Below are 20,378 nucleotides of genomic sequence, written 5' to 3'. Positions count from 1 at the left end.
AACTACTATTATGGTAATTAAAAAGCAATAGTAGCTTGAGATCTATCTATTTGGGTACTTGCCAGGTGCTTGTGACTTGGATTGGCCACTGTTGGAAACAGAATAGTGAGTTTGATGGACCCTTGGTCTGACCCAGTATGGTATATCTTATGTTCTCTTATGTTCTATTAATTAAGCATGTGCAGATGTGAGAGGAAAGGTGATTCTAAAGAAGCCAGAAGGTTGATGGCACAAGGTTAGAGGAGAAGGTGATAAGGCGAAGGAATGTGACAAGGTGATAACTAAAGCCAGAAGGATGCTGGGCTGTATAGAGAGAAGATAAATAAGAAAAAGGAGGTGATAATGCTCTTGTACAAGTTCTTAGTGAGATCTGGAGTACTGGGTTCAATTTTGGAGACCATATCTCAAAAGAGATGGAGACAGGATGGAAGTGATCCAGAGAAAGGTGACAAAAATGGTGTGGGATCTGTATCAGTAAACTTATGAGGAGAGGCTGAAGTTTGACAAAGTGCTTGGCATTGCATGCTGGGCCCCAATCCTCAGTCCCGGTTGTGAAACACACCAAGTGGCTGCCTCCCCGCCTCCCCTCCTCAACAAAGAATCTGTGCATCTGCCCCCTTCAATCCCATCCCCCTAACACCCTCCCCATCTAGCCCCATCCCACTTGGCAGCTTATGCTTCCGGTGCTGCCACTGTCAAGAGAACCGCTGGAGGCACAGGGAGTGGGTCCCTCGCTTCCGGCACAGATAAAAAAGGTATTGGCCGGGATGGGGCGGGGCAAAGGAATTGGGGGGGGGGGGGGGGGAGGTAGCCACCAGGATTCTTCATTGTGGGTGGGTGGGTGGGGAGGCAGGCAGGCAGGCAGCTGATCAGTGTGTTTCACAAACAGGACCAGGGACCTGGGCCCAGCAATCAATGCCAAGCATTTAATCAAGCTTTTAAAAGGTTTGGGGACGGGGGGGGGGGGGGGGGGAGAAAACTTCAGCCTGACAAGGCTTTAGTATCACACTTTGGCGGGGAGGGAGAGGATTGGCCGCCCTCTAGTCATTACTTTATTTTGTTACGTAATGACAGTGCTACTTAACCGGATATCCTTTAAAGATATCCAGTTAAGTAGCAAGGCCGGATAATAAAAACTTAACTGGCTATATTCAAACATAGGGGGTCATTTATCAAAGGCTTATCGCACGCGATACGGCTGTATCGCGTGCGATGGGCCTTTTCGCATGTGCTATCATGCAAATTAGGGGAAGGGGAGGAGTTGGGGAGGGGCAGAGTCAGTGGTGTCTTCGCTGCCGGCGATAATGTTACTAACATTATCATTGGCAGTAGCACGGCGAATAGCACCATCTTTCATAGTGGCGCTATTCGGTGCGAAAGCCGGCAGCCGAAAGCCTGCACCCAGTTTTCGCAGGATTCATTATTCTGTAAGGTAGATTTGGTGGGATAATTTTCGAGGCGGACTTATGTTTGGAAGTCCACTTTGAAAATTGGTGTAACTTATGCATGCATTTGCCAGCTGACATGCATAATGATTCAAAATTATCCCCTAAATACATCAGAGGGACACTGTCCTATTTAAAAATGTTTATGAGATGCCTGCCCATTGAAAGTCATGCGAACGCTCTGCTCTGGCTTCTTAAGTTAATTTCCTGGTGTAGATTTTCCTCTTACGACTAACATGCCTCATACGAAAAGAAAGGCAAAATTGAAGTTTTCTTCAATTACCTCGAGTGTGGATTAGTCGCAAAGGAGCATATCGGAGTGCTTTGCTGTGCCCCCAACTACTCCCATTGAGGGAGGGGACCTGGAGCGAGGCCTCAACCTACAGGTTGAGGAGATCTCGTTAAGCCCGGGAGCACCGGAGACACTGTCTCCTCCCGGCACTGGTGAATTGTCACCAGGGAAAGCATAGGGGAAAACCCAAGAATCTGCCATGTTAGCAGAGAACTTACGGAGAGTAAAGGGAGAGAGGGCAATCAGCGTGGTGAAGAAACCAGGTCAGCAGGCAATCCCAGAAATGCCTGTTTGTGGGGCCTTCGGAACCTCTCCCCCAACACCTATGGAGGCAAGTACGCCGATACCGAAGGACTCTGACCGGAACAACTGGCATGAATTACGGGCAAACCCTAGAGCACAGGTCAGTGAGACTATAATTATAAAACCACCTGTAATTACATTGGAAACTTTATGGAATCTTATCGTAAGATTAGATTCATCGATATTTTCGTTGACTCAAGCAGTGACAGAAACAAATAATGCTCTCAAATTGAATACAGAATTTCTAAAGAGACAGGAAGGGAAAACTGAGAATCTGGATAGTCGTCTTATTCAAGTTGAAAAAATCCAATATCAACAAATGCAGGCCGAGAAGTTATAAGAAAGATTGAATATATTGGGTCGGATTTTAATAGCTACGCACGGGCATAGATTTGTGCGCACGGGCATAGATTTGTGCGCAGCCGCGCGCATGTTATAAAATCCGGGGTTGGTGCGCGCAAGGGGATGCACACTAGTGCACCTTGCACGCACGGAGCCCTAGGGGAGCCCCGATGGCTTTCCCTGTTCCCTCCGAGGCCGCTCCGAAATCGGAGCAGCCTCGGAGGGAACAGGGAAAAGCCATCGGAGCGGCCTCAGAGGGAACTTTCCTTTGGCCTCCCCCCACCTTCCCCTCCCTTCCCCTATCTAACCTGCCCCCCCAGCCCTACCTAAATTCCACCCCCCACCTTTATTTTATAAGTTGTGCCTGCCTCCGGGCAGGCGTAGGTTGAGCGCTTCGGCCAACAGACCTGGACCAACTTAAGGGGCTCTTAGGTTTGTAAGTTGAGTAACCGACATTATATGTTAAGTTGGGGAGTGCAATGTGAAATATTGTGAAAATTTAACTGACAACACTCATAATTTCTATGTCTCTCTCCCAAATTTCTTCTTTTTATTTGGAGACTGGAAGTTTTTTTTTCCTGTGTTTAAATTAATGTTTTCTTTAAATGCATATTGCTGTAAGTTCCAATATTGCTTAAGCAAGAAAACTCTTGTTAAATTATGTTAAAATGCAATAAAAATAAATAAATAAATAAAATTTAAATGTTTATGAAATTAATCCATTTGATAAATTTACCCAAATGGATTCTAATGAACATCTGGGACCTTGTGTAATATAAGCAGTTTGAGAGGTTCATAAAATGAATGCCACACATTAAGGAAGGTGGAAGGAAGGCAAAACAATTAGTGGCATGGTTAAAAGGTGAGGTGAAAAAGGAAATTTTAGGCAAAAGATCTTCATAAAAAAGAAAGATCTTCATTCAAAAATTGAAAGAAGGATCCATCAGAAGAAAATAGTACAAAGCATAAGCATTGGCAAGCTAAACGTTAGACATTGATAAGACAGGCTAAGAGAGAATTTGAAAATAATTTGGCCATAGAGGCAAAAACTTACAATAAAACTTTTTAAAATATATCCAAAGCAGAAAGCCTGCAAGGGAGTTGGTTGGATCATTGGATGATCAGGGGTTAAAGGGGCACTTAGAGAAGATAAGGCCATCATGGAAAGATTAAACGGTTTCTTTGCTTTGGTATTTACTGAAGAGGAGAGATACTCATTCTGGAGAAGGTTTTCATGGGTGATGATTCAGATCAACTGAACAAAATCACAGTGAACCTGGAAGAGGTAGTAGACCTGCTTAACAAATTGAAGAGTAGTAAATCATCTGGACCATGTGGTATACCCCCCAGGGTTCTGAAAGAACTAAAAAATGAAATTTCAGACCTATTTCAATTAATTTGTAACCTATCATTAAAATCATCCAATGTACCTGAAAGAGGCAATGTAACCTCTTTATTTAAAAAGGGATCCAGGGGTGATCCAGGAAACTATAGATTGGTGAGCCTGACTTTACTGCCAGGATTTGTTATGACTTTAATAATTGTGAAATGTTATTCTATTCTTCAACTGTCTTGAAATATTTATTTTTTTTATTTGTATGGTTTTACCATCATGACTGATGTTTTATACTTCCTGATTTTAATATTTTATGAGGAATGGTGATATTTCTGCTTTTCCATTGTTGCACTGCATACAGAGTCTGTTTTTTGCAATTTCCAGTTCAGTTTTTGTCTGCGTGTTTCTGTTTATACTTTATGGTCATTTTATTCTGTATTTGGTGAGGGTCTGTCTGTGTTCTGATGGAAGTGAGATAATCTTTTATTGTCTTGTTCTGTTTTCCTAATAGGAACTGTATTGGTATTTTAGGGCCTGGTATAATACTTGTATTGTTGCATTTTCATGGGTAGGGTTTTTACTGTTTGAGTCCTGACAATTAGTGCAGTTTTGGTATGGGAAGTTTGCTATATTGTAATTGCAGTTCAGTTTATTCATGGCTTTCTAAGGGCTAAGCCCAAACCATACACACTTCATAATGGGCCTAATACGCTATGGGCTCCAAGTGTGATTTCTTTGCAGGGTTTCCTTTCTGGCATCACAATAATGCTTGTAAATATAATATACATGTTGTTGTAAGTGATATTTGTACATCAGAAGACTATACTTTGAATGTCCTTTTTCATGTAAAATCTATTAATACATAATTTTAATTGAGTATGGGGGGGGGGGGGGGTGCAAGGCTGTAAGGTTCGCCAAGTGCCTAATACCCTTGCACTGACCCTGAGAGTACACTGTACACAGACCCTCACCATTCACCTATCACCCACTTCCCAAGGATGCAAATACTGGGGAAGGGTGAGAAGTAGATGATAGGGTTCCAAGGAGTGTGGCAGAATTGCCAGCTTCCTAGAAATATCACTAATACTCTAATCTGCCACATCTCTGGGAACCCTGACCCCTGTCTTTCTATGTCCCAACATTTCAAATCATTGAAAGGGCCAGACTCAAAGGGGGACACTACCTCCTGGCCATCTCGATGATCTGACTTGCATCGTGCTGCACCTTTTGTTGGGGGAGGGGGGTTGAACACCATCTTTTCCCTCACCTCAGGCAGCAGTTGGCCTTGAACCGCCCCTGATGTGAAAGCATATCAAAGACATTTTTGGTAATGAGAAATTAAATATTAAATATCAGAAAGAAAATCTGTTTTTTCTATGAAAAGCAGAAATTTAAATCCATGCAACAGAAATGCCTATCCCCTTCAAGAAATAACTTGCCAGTTTCATGAGTCAATTTTTCTATGTTGTTTATTCAATTAATAGGGAGATTTATCTAGATGCGATAGGGCTATAATGTGCATTAAACAGCATGTATCGCATGGTAAATGCTGTATATTGCTCAATATTCACAATATATCATGTTGAATTACCATAAAATCTGCTCCCTATTAGAATTAGCTGTTTTGCATGCATTTGCATGCATAAAACTCGCATAATGCATACATCATCAGGAGGCGAGGTCTGGCATGGCAGGGATCTCTGGGTGAGACTGTGGAGAGGTCCAGAGGAGTCAGGATGAATTCCCCAGTAGACAAGCAGGCTGAAGATAATACCTGGACTGAGACCCCTGAGGGTGAAGGCACCAGGCAGGCCGCAGAGCGGGAAGGCGTGAGACTGGCATGCAGGAGGTATACCGGAGAGACACCCCCGAGGGGCAGAGCTGCGGAGCAAGGGAGGTGTAGCTGTAGTGACGTAGGCCGACCCGCGGAGCAGGGAAGCCTGAATCAGGTCTCCGATGATGACGTATGTTGAAACCCAAGGAGTGGGGAGCACAGACAGTCTCTGTATGATAAAGAAGCATAGCCCCAAGGAGCGGGGAAGTGCTGGCAGTCTTAGTAGCACGTAAGCATGACCCCAAGGAGCGGGGAGGCATGGACAGTTGCAGTGTAGCACGAGAGCACTGCCCCGAGGAGCAGGACGGTGCTGAGAATCTCTTGTATAGTACGAGGATGCAGCCACTAGGAGTGGGGAAGTGCTGACAGTCCAACACAGCACGTAGGCACAACCCAGAGGAATGGGAAAGCATAGAGTAAACTCCCGAGTGGTAAAGGTGTTCCAGGGTGCAGCCCTGAGGAGTGGGGAGCCTTGGAGAGTAAAACTTCAGGAAGCGCAGGGCCAGCCGGAGGAGCAGGGGGAGGCCAGGAGACAAGGTCCCCATAGAGAGCGCTCACTGGCCCCCCGAGGAGCGGGTACCAGACAGAGTCCAAAGTCCAACGGAGTCCAGTAGCATAGCCACAGGAACATGGAGCAGGAGCTAGCAGAGACGTACGGAACTTGTTGCCAAGTTGGCTAGCTGAGGGCGAAGGTGGAGCTTAAGTACCTTGATCCAATGATATCATCAAACAGGAACGCCCTCAAGGTTCCTGTTGAAGTGGCTTCAAAGGAGGGCCCGGTGGCGCGCGCACTCGCCTAGGAAGGCCCAAAGACAACAGGGGTGGCAGCGGCATCTCGGCTGCCACGAGGAGCCATGGGGAACGCGGTGGTGGAGATTGGCCTGTGCTGCGAGCAGATCTGGGGAGGGCTGGCAATCGGTGTAGGATGTAAGTAAGCGCAGTTTCAGCTCTCTGCGACCGACGGGCATAACAGTACCCCCCCTCATAAGGCCCCTCCCTGGAGGTTTGGGTTTGCAAGGATGCTTAGCGTGAAACTGCCAAAGGAGATCCTTGTCTTGGATATTGGCCATGGGTTCCCAGCTCTTCTCCTCAGGCCCAAAGCCCTCCCATGAGAGGAGGTATTCCCATCTTCTTCCATGTTTCCTAATGTCCAGGACATCTCAGACCCGATAGGTGATATCTGCTTCTGAGGACAGCAGTAAGGGGTCCGGCGGTTTCTTAGAAAATCCTGAGAGAATCAGAGGCTTGAGAAGAGAAACCTGAAAGGCATTGTGAATCTTGAGTGAGGAAGGAAGTTGGAGTCGATAGGTAATGGGACCCAGATGCGGAGCACCGGAAAGAGGCCAATGTACCTAGGAGCAAAGCAGGCTGTATTATGTTTTTGTAAGGATGTGAACCCTGGGCCGAGATGAGAGATGTCTCCACCCACAGGGAGGAGCCCCGTGGGCCTCACCATCGGTAGGCGTGGTCTCAGCAGCATAGGACTCCCTGAATGATAGAGACTTTATTATGCAGGGAGGAAAGCAGGACCCACAGAGCGGGGGATGTAATTAAATACAGTTCTGAGCAGTGGGGTATACCCAGGATGATACTGGTGGTGTGAAGGTCCGGTAGTGGCCCGCAGAATGGGGTACGCCGAGGATGACTGTACTGAAGATGAAGTAGTCTGAGGTACAGGAACCCAGAAGTGGATCTTGTAGCTGGTATGGCAATACCCTGCAGCACAGGGTATACTGGAACTGCCAGTACTGAAGAGGAACGGTAGTGCCCGAGGCTCGGGGTGCACTGCAGGAGGCTTCAGTAGGTTGGTATCGATGAAGTCAGAAGAGAGGTACTCACAAGAAGTGGTTCAGAAGTGTAACCCGAGAAGCAGGTCAGTAGTCCAAGGCAGGAAGGCCCTCCGAGGAGCGGATAGCCAGGAATGCGGAAAGGCCCCCGAGAAGCAGGTACCTAGAGTGTCCACATGCCAGGAGAAGGAACAGGAACTGAAGTCCAAGAATGGAGCAGATTCAGCAACGAGAAAACTCCTTGCTAACTCGTAGTAGCAGAGGGCCGGTCAGCTTAAGTACAGCAGCGAGTTGATGTCATTGGGAGGGGACGCCCCCGAGGTTCCTGCCATGACGTGTACAAAGAAGGCCTTGCACGCGCCTAGGTGATTCTGGAGTCAAGATGGTGGTCGGCAGCGCCCTCGCTGTCCTGGGAACGCCGGGGAGGTCAGCGTTGGCTGGCAGAGGCCACCATTCGTCCCAGAATTGATGGTGCAGGGAAAAAAGAGGTGAGCATGAGAGGTCGCAGACGTCTGCAACCGATGGGCGTAACAGGCTGAAGGCAGCTTGAGCTGAATAAATTTGGTACTGAGCCATAGGCTGGAACTGGGGTGCTGTGCAATGATGGACATCAAAGGTCTTCTTCAATCTCTGGGCAGCTTGCTTGAGCAACTGTTGGGTATTTTGCCACAATTGATGCAATTCTTGGGCAGTTGCTTGCTCTGCTGGGGATGCGACGGAGAGCGGGAGCGGTGGCAAAGGTTGGCATCCATAGACCACCTGGAAGGGCGACGAACCAGTGGAAGTGGACAGATGGGAATTTAATGCGAACTCCGCCCAAGGAAGGAGGTCGGCCCAGTCATTCTGCCGCAAACTCACGTAGGCTCACAAGAATTGCTTTAGAGTTCTATTGGTCCACTCTGAGGATGGTAAGCCGAGGGCTGACCAATGGCACCAGTAGCCCCTGTGACATAGTAAGGGCAAAGGCTATCGGCACCATTTTGAATACTGGCAGCTGACGATCCGAGTGCAGGAGGTCACTCCCGGACCCCCGCTGGACCTTTGGCAAGTCTTGTGGGGTCAGGAAGGTCCCCCCAAGACTTGCCAAAAGCCCCTGGTGGTCCAGCGGGGGTCCGGGAGCAATCTCCTGCACTCGGGCCATCGGCTGCCAGTAATCAAAATGGCGCCGATAGCCTTTGCCCTTATTATGTCACAGGGGCTATCGGTGCCATTGGTCAGCCCCTGTCACATGGTAGGAGCACAAGATAGCGTCGGCCATCCAGTGCTTCTACCATGTGACAGGATCCGGTCAATGGCACGGATACCCTGTCACATGGTAAGGGCAAAGGGCCATCGACGCCATTTTGATTAGTGGCAGCCGACGGCCCAGAGCCGGAGATTGCGGGAGATCGCTCCCGGGACCCCCACTGGACCACCAGGTAACCTGTAAAAAGGTTTTGGGGGGGGGTCGGGAAGGTGGGGGGAAGCTAAGGGGTTACTTTTAAAGGGTTGGGGTGGGTTTAGGGGTTATTTTTGTGTGCCTTTTTCCCGCCCTCCCCCAAAACGATAAGGGAACCCCCACAATCAATATGTGGGGTTTTCCTATCGTTTTGGGGGAACCCCCGATTTCTGACGATTTTGAAAATATCGACGATATTTTCAATCGTCCGAAGCCCGATTCACATCCCTAACATATACAGTGGCTCCTTCTCTCTCAGGCACATACACTGGCTCCCTCTCTCAGGCTCACATATATACTGGCTCATACTCTCTCAGATATAAACACACACTGGCTCCCTCTCTCAGGCACACACACACATTGACTCCACTCCCTCTTCTTCATACACACACACTGACTCCACTCCCCTCTCCTTCACACACATACACATTGACTCCATTCCTTCTCCTTGATATGCACAGGCTGGCTTCACTCCCTCTCCTCCATATCCACACACACACACAGGTTGGTTCCTCCCACTCTTCCAAATTCACACATGCTGGCTCCACATTCTCTCCTACACACACACACACACACACACACACACACACACACACATGCTAGCTCCATTCTCTCTACTCCACACACAGACACACATTGCCTCTATTCCCTTTCCTCTATTCACACACACACTGGCTACATTCCCTCTCCCACACACACACACACACACACACACACACACACATACAGGCTGACTCCACTCCATAACATAAGAACATAAGATAAGCCATACTGGATCAGACCAAGGGTCCATCAAGCCCAGCATCCTGTGTCCAACAGTGGCCAATCCAAGACACAAGTACCTGGCAAGTACCCAAACATGAAATATATCCAAGCTACTATTCCTTATTGATTAATAGCAGTTTATGGACTTCTCCTCTATGAATGTATGCAATTTTTTTTTTAAATCAGTTACACTAACTGCCATAACCACATTCTCTGGCAATGAATTCCAGAGCTTAATTATTGGTTAAGTGAAAAAGAATTTTCTCCAGTTTGTTTTAAATGAGCTACTTGCTAACTTTTGGAGTGCCCCTTTGTCCTTCTCTTATCTAAGAGGGTAAATAACCGATTTACATTAACCTGTTCAAGTCCTTTCATGATTCTATAGACCTCTATCATATCCCACTCAGCCATCTCTTCTCAAAATTGAAACAGACCTAACCTCTTTAACCCTTCCTCATAGGGGGAGTCGTTTCATGCCCCTTATTTTGGTCACCCTTCTCTGTTATTTCTCTAGTGCAACTTTTTTTTTTTTAGATGCGGTGACCAGAATTGTACACAGTATTCAAAGTGGGGTCTCGTCATGGAGCGATACAGAGGCATTATGATATTTGGCATTTTATTTGCCATTCCCTTCCTAATAATTCCCAACATTCTTTTTGCTTTTTTGACACCACAGCACAATGTATTATCCACTATGATGCCTAGATCTCTTTCCTGGGTGGTAACTCCTTAGATGGAACCTGACATTGTGTAACTACAACATGGGTTATTTTTCCCTTATATGCATCACCTTGCACTTGTCCACATTAAATTTCTTCTACAATTTGGAAGGCCAGTTTTACAGTCTCACAAGTTCCTCCTGCAATTTATTACAATCCGATTGAGATTTAACTACTCTGCCGAATTTTGTGTCATCCACAAATTTGATCTCCTCACTCGTCATACCCTTTTCCAAATTATTTATAAATGTATCAAAAGCACACCGGTCAAAGTACAGGTCCCTGAAGCACTCCACTTATAGAAACATAGAAACATAGGAATGACAGCAGAAGAAAACCAAAACGGCCCATCCAGTCTGCCCAGCAAGCTTTTACACTTATTTTTCCTCATACGTATCTGTTACTCTGACCGCTGAGGTCAGGACCCTTATTGGTAACTTTTTGGTTCTAATTTTCTTCCACCCCCGCCATTGATGTGGAGAGCAGTGCTGGAGCTGCATCAAAGTGAAGTAACAAACCTAGTTGGTTAGGGGTAGTAACCGCTGTAATAAGCAAGCTACTCCCATGCTTATTTGTTTACCCAGACTATGCAATTCAGACCATGTAATCCTACTCTCTGTTTCCTATCTTTTAAACAGTTTACAATTCACAAAAGGACATTGCCTCTTATCCCATGACTTTTTAGTTTTCTTAGAAGCCTCTCATGAGGGATCTTGTCGAACGCCTTCTGAAAATAAAAAAAAATCCCATCTACTGGTTCACCTTTGTCCACATATTTATTCACACCTTCAAAAAAATGTAGATTTGTGAGGCAAGACTTTCCTTGGGTAAATCCATGCTGGCTGTCTATCTAAATGTTTTGTGATTTTATTCTTTATAACAGTTTCCCACAATTTTTCCTGGCACTGAAGTCAGGCTCATGTTGTGAACGTGGACCCTTGGTCTGGCTTAGAGTGCTGGATGGATCCGCTGGAGGGAGGCCTACAGCGGGACTCGTAGCCAGCAGGCGGTACAGAACCAGGGATCCAGGCAGGACCTTCACCTATACCAGCCCTCGTTCCCTGCAGGTTGAGCTTGAGTGCCAGGGCCAGCAGGACTTAGGCGAGGGTCTCCTGGCACAAAGAAACCAAAGGACAGTCTGAGTCGAGGAAGGCAGCAGTAAAGGAGAAACTGAGGCGGCCTAGAGTCGGGGCAGGCTGAAGACAAGCAAAGTGAAGGACGAGCCAAGGTCAGGACAGGCAGCAGACGAAGGAGTACCAGAAAGCCAAGCCGAAGTCAAACCAGTGAAGCAAGCCGAAGAGGGAACAGGAGCTGGAGCAGGAACTCAAAAGCGGAGCAGGGCAGGATTACAGAGGACGCAGGAACAGGAACACAAGAACTGGAGAACGCAGGAACAGGAACACAGGAACTGAAGAACGCAGGAGCAGCAACTAGACACTCAGTGAGTCAACCTGTTGCCAAGGTAAGGAGCAGAGATCCAGGCTGGGTTTAAATACACTGGGCGACTGACGTCATCTTCGGAGGCCGGCCAAGGTTTCCTGCCATGGCCCCTTTAAATCCTGGCCCGTTGCGTGCCTAAGGGGCAGGGTCTGGATGAGGAAGTCAGCACAGCATCTCCCTCATGGGGAGAGCGCCGCGGGAAGGCCCAGCCACGGCCCGGAGCCACGCAGAGAAAGCCGCTGGGAACTCCAAAGAGGTGCAGCAGGTAAGGGGGGAACCCAGCCGTGGCTGCCCGCAGCCGAGATTCACAATAGTAACCCCCCCCCCCTTACACCCACTCCCTGGCGGTCTCGGTTTCTCTGGATGGTCCTGATGGAACTGACGGAGAAGGGATTTGTCCAAGATTTTGGAGGCAGGTTCCCACGTGTTCTCCTCCAGACCACCTCCCTCCCAAAATATCAAGTACTCCCATCTTCGACGGTAGAACCATACATCCAACATGTCACGTTCTTGGTATATGGTCTCTTCCTCTGCTACTTTCCTGGAAGGTTCAGGTGGACTGCGATGAATTTTGAAGGTATCAGTGGCTTGAGTAAGGAAACATGGAACACATTGTATATCCTCAATGTAAAGACGTGGACGGTAAGAGACAGCCCTACTCGTTCCATGACCACAAAGGGACCTATGCATTTAGGGGCCAGGCGCATGAAGGGAATCCGGAGACGAATGTGCCTGGTGCTCACCCCCACCCTATCTCCAGGGCTGAAAACAGGAGCTGTACGACGATGTTTGTCAGTGTTCCTTTTCGCGATGGCAGCCGCTTGCTGCAATTTAGTCTGTGTGGATTCCCAGAGGGAGCGCAGCTGTTGGGCTGTGGGTTGGGCCGCAGGCCAAGGTACTGCAGAGGAAGCGACAAGTGAAGCTTGAGCTGTTTACCATAAACAAGTTGAAAAGGAGAAGCCCCGGTTGTAGAGTGAACGTGGTGGTTGTAAGAGAACTCAGCCCATGGTAGGAGGGATACCCAATCATCCTGTTTGTCCCCCATGAAGGAACGCAGAAAGCCTTCAGTGAACGATTAGTCCGTTCCGCTTGCCCATTGCCTTGCGGATGGAAAGCAGACATGAAGTCTAAGCGAACCCAAACCTTTTACAAAGTGCTCTCCAGTATTTGGCTGTAAATTGTGAGCCACGATCTGAGGCAATGTGTAGTGGGAGTCCATGTGTACAGAAATATGCTGGGTAAAGAGTTGCGCAAGCTCTGGAGCCGTAGGAAATTTAGAGAGCGGGACAAAGTGAGCCATCTTAGAAAACCTGTCTACAGTGACCCAGATGACAGTTTTCCCTTCGGACAGGGGAATCTCTACAAAGTCTGTAGAGAGGTGCGTCCACAGTTCTGCAGGTATGGGAAGAGGTTGCAGTAGGCTCCAGGGACGGCCCGACAAGGGCTTTTGCCTGACGCAGATGGGGCAGGAACTGACGTATGCTTGGACGTATGCTTGACATGTGGCTACCAGTAATACCATGTTCACAGCTCTAAGTTTCGGGCTTTACCCAGGTGCCCCGCTGTTAGAGAGTTGTGTGCCCAGGAGAGGACTTCCTTTCGTAGACGAATGGGCTCAACCGTTTTGCCAGTGGGAACCACATCCCTGGTGGCAATGATGCAATGATGACCTTAGCCGGGTCTAAGATGTACTGAGGAGGAGTGGGTGTATCCTGTCTCAGTAGTGCAGGAGAGTGCGTCCGCACGAAGATCTTAGAAGCTGGCCTGGTAACATAGAGAGAATTAAAACAGCTACAAAACACAGGACCAGCGGGGTCCAAAACGTTGGGCTCGGGGTTCAAAAAGCGTTGGGCTCCGGCATAGGAATTCCAAATTCTTGTGATCCGTATACACTACTATTGGATACTGGGCCCCTCCAGCCATTGACGCCACTCTTCAAATGCTACTTTATGGCCAAAAGTTCTTTATCACCTATGCAGTAATTCTTTTCAGCGGCTGAGAACGTTTTGGAGAAGTATTAGCAAGGAAGTAACTTGCCTTTGCTGGATACCTGGCTGAAGAACAGTCCCCACCGCTTGGGACCAATGCATCCAACTCCCACAACGAAGGGGCAGGCATCAAGGAGGAAGGCTTTCTTCAGATCCTCAAAGCTTGAAGTGCCGCTGGTGGCCAATTCTTTGGCGTTCACTCCCTTCTTGGTAAGGGCAAGTGAGAGAGGAGCCACCTTTGCGAGTAGTGGGGTATGAATTTATGGTCGAAGGTTGCGAATCCGAGGAAGCGCTGCAGAGCCTTGATCCCCACTGGTCGGGGCCAATCTTTGATAGCTGATACTTTCTCGGGGTCCATGTGGAATCCTGTGCAGGATACTATGAATCCCAGGAATGACAGAGATTCTTGTTCAAATAAACATTTTTTCCAATTTGGCGAAACTGGTGGTTGACTCGATGCTGCTGTAATACTTGTTTCACTTGTCATCAATGAGTAGGGGAGTTCTTTGGAGTATACAAGCACGTCATCTAGAAAGACGATTACTGAGAAGTGAAGCATATCACGGAGGACCTCATTCATCAGGTTTTGAAAAATCTCTGGGGCATTACATAACCCGAAAGGCATAACAAGATACTCGTAATGCCCATCTCGAGTATTGAAAGCGGTCACCTGGGCGAGTAGTCTATGGGCACACTGTCAATCAAAAAGGATGTCAGCCAATCAGTGTTCACTTCCAGTATAAGCCCCGTCCATGCCCCACCCTTGCCCATAGAAGTGAATGGGGTGAAGCCCCAACCCCTCCTGCCCCCCAACCCTTGCCCCCTGCCCCTGGCCACACCCCTCCTTCCCCTGCCCCTAGCTCCACCCCAGGCTCTGCCCATGCTCCTCCCTCCAATAGAAGTGAATGGAGTTGCCCCTCCCACACTCCACCCCAAACCAACCCCCCTATGATGTCACTGGTGGCCCCTCCCATGCCCCGTCCCCAAGCCAACCCCCTTATGATGTTATAGGTATGACATCACCGGAAGCCCATCCCCTCACCACACCCCCCAAAACATGCCCCCTAGAATATGATCAGAAAGAGCCCTGTCACTTTTTAATGATGACAGAATTAAAGGACTCTGGCTGTTTTTGATGATCTCACTGGAAGTACAATACAAAACCCAACTCACCCCCCAAAACTGCATCTCCTAGAGCATTAGCAGAAATGTCCCTGTTGCTTTCTAATGATGACAGAGCTGGAAGCATGCTTTTTTTCTAGCCTCTCTGTTTTAAAAGTTACTAGCTGTGAGGAGGCAGGAAGCTGTGTCTCATTCTGTACACAGAGACAAGGAGAATCTCCCCCCCCCCTTTCCTCCTCCCCTCATTGTAGATACGCATGCCCTAACTGCCCCTATCCTGGCAGAGTGAAATCTGAGAAGAGAAGAGGATAATTAACAGCAGGGTGTTGGGTGTTGGAAGTTGTGGGGCTTCAAAAGTGAATAAAACAAGGATTTAGTTTTCTTGTAAAAAAAAAACAGGCCTCTGTGTTTACAGCCCTACATAAGAGCCATACACCAGCAGATCTTAAAGAAAATTTATTATGAACCAGGCACTGTAGGTAATTTTGCTGGTATAAATCCTATTTTCAGACTGCTAAAATATGTAATCAGACAGTGACCAAAAAACAAGTGACTGATTGGCTTACAGATCAAGATGCTTATTCACTACTCAAACCTGCTAGGGTACATTTTAAAGGAAACAAAAAGTGATGAGCTGCATGTAATGTAATTTGAATGGACATGTCCAAACTTGCACGACTGGATGTAGAAGTAAGCACGTGATAGAGGTCATGTGAGAATACAATCACCAGACAGAAGGAACAGTAGCTGTCCGTGAAAAGCTTTAGCTAATGGATGTGTATGAGTCCCTAAACGACTAGAAATGGAAAGCGAGCAGCAGCCAAAACTAAACAGGTGCTATAAGCAAAGAGGCCTTCTGAAAGATGTTGAAACAGAAGTTGGTACAAATCATACTCTTGCAGGAAGAGACGTGCAGATGAAATGACAGAGCCAGAATTTGATGAACTTCCGTTGGGATAAAAGCTTTTTGATTCGCAGGATCCAGCCTTTGTCAATGAAAATGCTATGGACTCTGCAGATATAGAGCTGCCACCAAGCTGCATTAGATGCTGAAGCAGATTATTTGCTGGAAAGCTTGAATGTAAGGTAAGAAAATCTCTTTCATTATACTTATGCATTTTAGGGGGGGGGGGGGGGTTTGGGATCTATCTATAATAGCGACCTTGTTTAAAGAGGTTTTAATTTAATATTTACATTATGTTTTATAGGAAAATGAATGATCTTTACAAACAGAAGAATATGGGGACACACCAGATATCAACATCACCTGTTTGTGATGTTTTTGCCCAAACATCAAAGAACCACCAGACTCAGAAGGTAATTAAAAAAAAAAAAAAATCAAACCTGAAGATTCACATGATTTCAGCTAGTGGAGCTGTATAGGGTTTCCAAAACCCCCGCCGGTACATGGCCTTTTTCGAAAAAACGACATTTAGATCAATCATAAGGGTGGCCGTGAATAGCATTCTTACAAAGTGTTTGGCTGGCATCGCCATGATGACTGCAACAGCTGTCTCATTGATTGAACCAAGTCAGGTGGACCATAGTTGCGTTTATTGGACTGCCACTGAAACCCAGGAAAAATTACCAGGTTGTGCCTGGTAATTTTTGTACCAGGTTGTGCCTAGAACTTGTTTTAAATCATATTGTATTAGCAGCATATGAAAGAGGTGTATAAAGTCTAAACAATGACGATTTGAATGTGATCAGGTACCTTATACGCTGGGGTACATTTCAAAACAGCACGCGCACGTACTTTTGTTCAACACACATGCGTGAACAAAAGTAGCCGCGCGTATCTTATAAAATCCGAGTCGGCGCGCGCTGCTTGTTCCCTCCGCCTCCCCTCACCTTCCTCTCCCTTCCCCTACCTAACCCACCCCCCCCAGCCCTATCTAAACCCCCCTACCTTTGTCGGCAGATTTACGCCTACCCGAGGCAGGTGTAAATCTGCGCGCGCCAGCGCGCTGCTGGCGCACCATCAACCAACCCAGGGGCTGGTCCGGAGGCCTCAGCCACGCCCCTGGGCCGGTGCCACGCCCCCAGACCCACCCCCTGACCCCCCCCGGACACGCCCTCTCCCGCCCCTTTTACGAAGCCCTGGGACTCACGTGCGTCCCGGAGCTATAGGCGTGCCGGTACGCGAGTGCCCTGTGCGCGTAAATCTGGCCGGATTTACGCGCACAGGGCTTTTAAAATCCGGCCCATAGTGTGAAAAGTGCTCTAAATCCTATAGAAAAACTAAACAGTATGCTTACACCAACAGATGAGGTTTTAATGATGAAATATATAAATGCCATCATCTATGGGAGAAAGTACCAGTCCTTTTTTAAAATGCATAATAAAACAAACCGTTGTTTGCTAGTAATGTTTTTCTTGTCTGTGTTTTCAGAAGTGTGTATTAAACATAAATACTTTGTGATATTATTAAATTTTGCCATGTGCATAAATTAGTTAATAAAAAACATATAAAAACAACTAATAAATATATATCAGAATTAACAAAATGTGTCAATCGTGATTTAAGGATCTATGGAAGGTTTTTGGGGGGGCTACAAAGGGGGGATATCTTATGGTTTTATTAATTCTCACTGATAACAATGCACAGACTGTAAAATTGATTGATACAGCAACTATTTAATTAACTAAGGAATGAACATTGCAATGATTTAAGTGTGGGGGGAAGTTGCCTGGACTCAGGATTTATAAATGGTTAATTTAATCAGGATGAGACAATGTATAATGTGTAATCTTGGAAGAAAAAACAAGAGGCCTGGATGACAAGCCATTCAAGAGAGAAAGACCTTTCCCATAAGGTGTGGTGGGGCTGCTATAAACAATACAATTGTTCAACACATGAGAGTTTGGGCAGACAGTTTTTGTGTTATAATAAACAATATTTTTTTTAGGATTGCTGTGTGGGGGGATGAAGGAATACACAGAGGGGTGGACCATTATAAGCACTGAAAAGCTCATCAGTCTACATTTGTAAAGTGCCCCCAAGATCTAAAGAGGCAATCATAATACACTACCTTTCTTGAACAAAAGGGGTGGATATTGTAATGACGTAGGTGCGAGTAGATATCTGGACTAAAGATCTAATCAGGAGAAGAAACAATGACCAGGAACCATTAAATTACAGAAGGTTCAACAGACTGTAGTTTTGTGAAATGGATTCAGATCTAAAGAAATATTGATAATACACACAAAAGCCTGTAAATGATAATCCAATCAAGTGAGCTATCTTATACTATAAGGGGGGGGGGGGGGGGGGGTTCTGGCATAGCTGTAGCAGATGTCCATCACATGACAGAGAGAGGCCAGGTAGCTTTTGTGTTACAATATACATGTTTTGAGGGTTGGTGGTTACGCCCTTATGATGGTAATAAAAGGTATAGCCAGTGAACAGAAAGGTTCACCAGTCTGTAGTTTGTAGGGCCTGAAGAGTTTGAAACAGAAATTGATTCTTCAAACAAAGAAAGGCAGAAGTCTGGATTTATTAATAAATTGTCACTCACTAAACGGAGGCAACAAAGAAAACTGAAAGGTGGGTTAATAGTGATTGTATGTTTTCGTTTTTAGATATGATTTTAAAAACTGTGGTAAAAAGTGTTTGTCTGTTTTCTTTTTATTATTAGAATAGAGAAAATATTGCAAAAACAGATACAATATTAAGCACAGACCAACAGCCAGGATGCAGCAAGGCCTCAGAGCAAAAAACAAAAGCCCATGACATTTCTGACAATAATACAAATGAAGGTAAGAAACATTTTTTTTCCTTAATGTCTGTGCCCAAAAGCCTCTTTTCCTCCACAACAACCATCGAAGCAGAGAGCTATGTTGCAAAGGCATCAAAAGCATATGTGACCCAGTGTTTTTTTATTTGTAATTTTTAGATCATGAAAATGATGCAAGAGAACCTATTTCCAAAGAAAAAGAAAAGACAGTAACTTCTTAACAGAGGGGGGGAACCGGTTGAAGGTAAGGAAGCAATTTTTTATATCTATACAGGTAAACCTCCAATTAGTTCACAGCTGTGTAAAAGATATTACCGTGTGTTTGTTTACATAACAGACCAAGAGCAGCATGTGCCAAAGAAATCTGACAAAAGACCATACCAAAAACCAAGAGATAAACAAAATAGTAAGAATTTATACTGTTATAGTTTTTACAAAATTATTCTTAAAATATTGTTAAATCAATTAAAGTATGACCTCCATGTTAATTTTTTATTATTATTTTTAATTTTAGACTGTGAAAATGCTACAAAAGGGTCTATGTCTGAAAGAAAAGACAGTGAGAACCTCAGAGACAGCAGACCAGCGCACAGGGACACAGTAGAGAAAAAATATGAAAGCATGGCCTTAGATAATTGTTGACAATGTTTATGGGGCGTTGGTAAATAATTGTATATCAGGGACCTCTGAAAATGCATTTGCAGAAAATGAACCAGTTAATTTTGTACAATTTGTGAGAAGGTGGAGCCGTGATTTAGAAAAATGTAATGGCGTACTTTATTCAAAGGAATTTCATTTTATTAATTTAGATAGAATAGATTCATTCATAGATGCACAAACCATCTGGACCTGGGGCCTTCAAAGACTTCAACCGACCAAATACCCACAATCACTTCAGCTAAACTAATTGGCCGGTTTAGACCCTGCAAATGAAATTCCTCAAACTGTTTAAGGCCAAGTTTGGATAAAAAGGCCTGATACTTGGGAAGATTGCAGGCACCTGAGCTGTAGAGCTTTGCATAGTAATCACAGAATATCTGCAAGAAACCAGATGTGGAATAAGTGAGGTTCCTCCCCTGATCCCGAAGATGAGTGACCGCACTAGGACTGTAGGACCCTTTAATAAAGCGGGCTAGCAGCTTCCCCAAATTATTATTAGCCTGTTGGTACAGTTTAATTTTATAATATTGAATATTTTTTTTAGCTCTTTGATGTATGAGTGTTTAAGGCAGCTTGCATCGATAAAAAAGCCTCTCTATTAGCCACATTATTATTGGCCATCACTGCTGTTTTACATTTCCGCAAAGTTAATTCCAACACCACCAGATGCTTATCCATAGCTTTCCATCTCCAACCTAATATAAAATTATGACCCTCCCCCCCCCCCCATAATACCGCTTTAGCAGTATACCAGGAAAGAGTTGGGGAAACTGGACCTTGGACTTGCCTGACTTCTGCCTGCCTATGACCAAAGCTATCCAGGGACCTGCACTTCTGCCTCCAGCAGAGACCCCCACCAAAGATCTGTCGGCCACGGCACCCAAAGGCTCAACCCGAAGGGAACAAGGGCTGGTATAGGCAAAGGTCCTGCTGGGTCTCTGCTTTGCCTGGGTCCACTTGCCGATGGTGGAAACCTGCAGGGCTCCTCATTGCAGGTTGTACCAATCCTGCCTAGACCCAAGGGTCCACAGGTGCAACAGTTATTTACATAAAACATATACGATATTCAAAGCATACCATTAGTGGTGAAGTTTTATTGTTTTTTAAAAAGTAAAATATGGCAAAATAGTTGAATCAAAAAGAAAATCAGGCTGAAATATGTTTAAAGCT

General features: G+C 46.0%; 1 protein-coding gene across 9 annotated transcripts in view; it reads right to left on the bottom strand.

The window, feature by feature from the left end:
- The window catches only part of INVS (inversin), a 1,037,426-nt gene that overhangs the window by 200,937 nt on the left and 816,111 nt on the right, over positions 1 to 20,378 (bottom strand). The gene's annotated exons all lie outside the window — the stretch shown is intronic.

Source organism: Rhinatrema bivittatum, chromosome 2 (genome assembly GCF_901001135.1).
Source record: "Rhinatrema bivittatum chromosome 2, aRhiBiv1.1, whole genome shotgun sequence".
Taxonomy (NCBI): domain Eukaryota; kingdom Metazoa; phylum Chordata; class Amphibia; order Gymnophiona; family Rhinatrematidae; genus Rhinatrema; species Rhinatrema bivittatum.
Note: the sequence above shows the minus strand (reverse complement) of the source record. Positions and strands in the feature narration are given on the sequence as shown.